We start from the raw sequence: 5,414 nt of genomic DNA, 5'->3' as shown, positions 1-5,414 counted from the left end.
GGTAGAGAAAAATGACATAATGCCTAGCCACCGGTTGAGCGGTGTGTAAACACTTGTGTCGTGTTTTGCTATTGGTTGACTTATATTGAAATCGATCTTTTTTATCCAAAGCACATGCACAAAACACAGTGAAAAGGCGTGGCCATGTTGGTACTACGTTCGCTGACGTCAGAATATTACGGTTTTTCTGATTTTCTCTTCAATATAAGTCAAACAATAGCAAAACACGACACAAGTGTTTACGCACCGCTCAACAGGTGGCTAGGCATTATGTCATTTTTCTCTACCACTGGTAAAGCGGTGGTCAGGGCTCAAAGGGTTAAGCTGCGAACTGGACACCTGCAGGTTGGAAAAAGATGATAAACATAAACTGGCAACAGACAGTGGAGCGAGACCTAAGACTCGTCGACAGATGTGACACCAGTGAATTGGCTGAGGACCTTGGACTATGGAGTGCCTTGACTGCCTCATACTTTGAACAACACGTGAGCATCAAGTCTGGTTGTTTGAGGGGTAAGTGGTATGTACTTGTGACACTGCTGTCTTGATGACAAAGGTGTCTACTGTGGTCTGTCTATCTTCCTCAGTCCTGCTCCCCATTCCAAACAATGACCAAACAATCGTTCCCACACATACTGTTATGAACAATCGTTCCCACATAGTGTTATGACATAACAATCGTTCCCACACATAGTGTTATGACCTAACAATCGTTCCCACACAGAGTGTGTTATGACCTAACAGCTGCAATACTCTTCTTGGTTTGGTGGCTGGAAAAAGATGTCATTTGAAGAAAGATTTATTGCTGCTTGTAATTTTTGTTTAAAAAACAAATTTTCTACACATACGGGTGGATGACTGTTTCAACCTATAGCACAGGCATCAGAATGTTGCAGGAACAACTCATTCAGCCCTGCACCCAAGCATTGCCTGGGCATCAAAATTTGTTTCATTAAAATGGTGTACATGTTCCTACATATGCACAAACCGCAAGCAAAAGAGTAACTACTTCAGCATTTTCAGGTGTGTCCCCATGTGTCAGTTTGGAGAAATAACAGATCAGGTGCCAGAGTCGCTGATATTCAGTCCTGTGGATCATTGTGATGTGTACAGGTGGGAAACTTGGACCACCCATGGCACACATCAGGACATGTGAAATGAGATGCTTCGGTATGTGTGTTTATGAGAAGTTTGACTGTTTACTGTTTCCATTTGCGTATAATGTGTGCATGAAAAAATGACAGATGTGTAAAGTCTATGTTCACATTTAGCCCTGCCAGTTGCTGTCAGCTTGAAACACTAAGGCACTCTCTAGATTTTCTAACAAATATTGGGATTCACATCACTAGATTATTCAGTTCTGCTTCTTTGACCAGCCATCCAGCTCGGCTGTCTAAATGATAGAAACAAATAAAAAAGCTGGCTGGTGGCCAGTGTGAACACTTGCCACTGACATACATGACAGGGAAGGCACAATATGACGTGCGCACTATTCTCAACCAGCTTGTCGTCGGCTCCTTGCAACAACTGGCTGGGCTTAGTGTGAACAAGGTGTAAACTTTGTGAATGAATTGAGTTATACATACTTGTTCTTGTGCCTGGTAAACTGGACTGTTTGTGAAAGAAACTGCAGCCATTGTGTCCGTTTTAAGAAAAAAGGCCATATTTGGTAACTAGGCCTATGGTTTGCTCTGTTTGGCCAAATTTCGCGCGGCTAACAGTGAAAAGACGCCCCTCTTAGTCTGGCCCGCTCTTAGCCAATCAAACGCCTCTAACAGCTATAAGCGCTGAATCATTCCTTTGGCCAAGGCTCTCCACGCCATCTTGTCAGGTTTTCGCTCTGTCTCGTTTTCATTTGGCCTTATTTTGTTGTATGCGGCTTGCCTGTATATTCTTACATTCTGTGTACTCGTTTCGACTCGGCCCCCTCGATTCCTTCGTATTTTTCTACCTCTGAGTCGGTCCCGTCTTTCCTTTCTCTGTTGGGGATCGAATTGTTCGCTGGGTGCTTACGCGCGGTACCATGCCTCGTATGCCATCCTACGAAGGCAGGGATCATGATGCTGGGAGAGATACTCGGCAAGAGACTCTCCCAGGCCCGGAGCTCATGATTTCTCCCGATAGGGACCGCGGCGATGCGTCTGCAGACGCAGATCGCGGAGGGGACGCTCGTCCCGATAAAACGGTCATGAAGGGGACCGGGGGGAAAGGGATACGAGCGTCGCCTCCCGAGGTGTCCCAGCGCGAGGCAGGTGGAGGGGGGAGTAGCACGTCCTCTCTTGGTGGTGGGAACTCGCGGCTGGGTGCGGACTCCCAAGGGGAGGCCGCCCCCCGCCGTTACCCGGGTCCCCACACGGAGACGGCCCTCAGGGGCCCCAGTGCTGTTCCCCCTCCTCCCTTCTTGGTCGACCCCCCTCCCCCACCTCCTTCTGGGGGAGAAAAACATTTGGTTCCGGGGGGGACCTCCACTTTGCCCACCCCGGGCCCCCCACGGGAGGGGATTCGGGGCGCGTGGCAACCTGCTCTGCAGGTCCTCCCGCTATCCGGCCGGTCTCCCCTGCTGGGGGAGTCCCGCGCGTGTCCGTGCAGTCAGACCGCCGGCCTTTCGGCCTGTCTGACACCCAAGTCAGGGGCTGGGGTCACGGGATGGCTGGTGCCCACGGGTGGTATCCCCCATTCTACCCGTACTGGGGTGCACCTATGGTGCATGCTGGGTTCCCGGGAGGACCAGGGACTAACCCCTGGTCCGCTCCCCACCGGACCCAACCCAGCACAGACCACAGAGTGACACAGCCCCGACAAGAGGGATTGACTCCTCGTCGGGCAGGTCGAGCTCCTCGACCAGTATTAACACTAACTAGTCTGCCGTTCCCACCTACCCAGCCCTCGGTCCTAAAAGGAGATGAGTGGGTGTTTGTCCCCTCACACATCCCAAGCATGGTCCACACACTCCCCACCCTCTTCAGGTGTCAAGGACATAACAGAGGAGACCAGGGTCCCTGCTCGGGATCGCCCCAGCTCATCCCGCTGGGCTGACCACAGGACGCCCCCGTGGGTACACCCAGCAGGGGATGGACTGAACAAGAGGGACAGCCCCTGTCTTCGGATGAGCACTCTTCGCCCCCATCCCAGTGCGACAGATGGAGCCCACGCCTCCCTAGGGACCAGCCTGAACCAAACTCGGACTTTGCCGAGCTCGAACTGACCCTCCCCAATAGGGTCACGCATGTTGAATCAGTCCCTCAGGCAACTTTGTCACCCTTAACCCTCCTACGGTCAGGTGACTCTAACTCCAGAACCACAAGGCGACTCAGAGTGCCAGAAATGGCTCAGGAGTGGCTTAATAAGCCAGCCAGCCCGCACCGTCAGGGGTGCTGCTTCCATCCCTCCTCCAGGCAGGGAGTCCCTCTCTGCCCCGGGTGCTTTTGCCCCAGGCAAGTTCCTTAAAGATCCCTCCAAGGGAGGAGTGTGGTCCTGGTACACACAGGACCACCCTGCCTACAGGGAAGCAGAGCCCTCCGCGCAGGACAGGATGTTGGTCTCACAGCGCACCACCTTCCCCACCTCAGCTACTCTTCCCTTTAAGACATTTGCAGAGTGGGACAAACTGGCCTGCCGCTGCCTCCTCGAGGTTTCCACGGCTTACACCTTCTTTGAGAGCCAATGAGCTGTGGGAACAACGTCCAGTTCAGCAGGACACGGAGTCTCCTTCCTCTGGCCTCTTCTGAGACTTTTGGCAATCGAGTAGCGTCTGGTCTCACGGCAGCTGCAGACGCAGCTACCAGCCTTCACTTCAATACTGTGCTAGCGCGGCGGGATGCTGTTCTCCGCCTCTCTAACATCCCAGCACAGCAGCACTCCCTCTTCGGCCAGTATGCGCCGCATTTTGTCAGCCACAGGGCAGAGACAAACAGGGAGGTGGCCTCATATTTAGCCCACTCCTCCCAGGGGCGCCAGGGTTCTATGCCATTGAAGAGACCCGCCACCAGGGCTCCTCCATATACCTCGCCTCCTAAGTCAAAGTGGCGTGCTCAGAATCAGTGGCAGAGGAACAAACCACCTCATGGCCGTCCAAGCCGTGAGGCCCCAAGGCCAGAAGGCAGCACCCCCAATGACTGGGCCCAGATTCAGCACCGCCAGTCGTTCAGCCCCTCCAAGTAGGAAACTTGTCCCGGCACGCTCATCAGTGGATTGTTTCAGTGCTAGAGTCGGGGTACATGCTCCCTTGGGTGGGGGACTGCCCCCCTCTAAGATCCACTCCTCCTCCTTATGTGCCCAGCTCGATGGAGCAGGAGAGCGTCTTAGAGAGATATCGCACCTACTCCTCATAGGGGCGATATCTCAACTCTCGGACCCGGGCCCCGGTTTTTATGGCCGGTTGTTCGTGATTCCAAAGGTCTCCGGAGGGTGGAGACCAGTCCTGGACTTGTCCCCCCTCAACAGATTCCTCCCCAAGATGAAATTCAAGATGGACACACAGGCACAGATTCGGGAGACCATGCAACGGGGCGATTGGGTGACGTCCATCGATCTGAAAGATGCTTATTTCCATATCCTCATCCACCCGGCATCTCGCCGGTACCTGAGGTTCGTGTGGAGGGACAGAGTGTTCCAGTTCTCTGCCCTCCCATTTGGTCTGTCCCTTGCCCCTTTCCTGTTTACCAAGGTGGTGCGGGAATTGGTGTCAATCGTCCGGTCGAGTCCATTCGGCTCTGTGTGTACCTGGACGACTGGCTTATTCTGGCCCAGTCACAGGCTCTGTGCCAGAGTCATACACATAGACCACGTGTCGAATCTCATCCCTAAGAAGTCGAAGGACTGGCTCGGGGACAGATCGCATTTCTCCTGGTTTGTGATGAAGCCCAGTTGGGAGCACAGGTCTAGAAGTCTGGCTGATAGTCTCTCTGACGCCAGATCGGTGGGACCGTCTGGCAGGCCTCCTCAACCACTTGCGCCATTCCTCCCAAGCAACAGCGCGGACACTTTCTTCCCACCTACTCTTCAGAGGGCACTCGGGCTACGGGTGGTCGCATGTTACGTGAACAAAGGGAGGGAGCGCACTTGGCAGACCTCTCTCTGCGGACCGAGGCTCTCCTCCGTTGGTGCCACAGCAGGGGCATTGCACTTTCAGCGAGACACATAGCAGGGAAAGACAACATTTTGGCAGATGCTCTCAGCAGGTCCAAGAGTGTCATACACACAGAGTGGACCCTGGACAAGGACACCCTGCAGGGAGTGTGGGAACAGTGGTTCTGGCCGATGGTGGACCTGTTTGCGACATGGTTCAGCAAGAGACTTCCCACTTACGTCTCTCCGGTCGCCGACCCAGAAGCATGGGCAGTGGATGCTCTGAGCAGTCTGATTGCCTCCGCGTTTCCTCCCTTTCCAATCCTGTCCAAGGTGATACGGAAAGC

The sequence above is a fragment of the Babylonia areolata genome, chromosome 8 (genome assembly GCF_041734735.1).
Source record: "Babylonia areolata isolate BAREFJ2019XMU chromosome 8, ASM4173473v1, whole genome shotgun sequence".
Taxonomy (NCBI): Eukaryota; Metazoa; Mollusca; class Gastropoda; order Neogastropoda; family Buccinidae; genus Babylonia; species Babylonia areolata.
Note: the sequence above shows the minus strand (reverse complement) of the source record.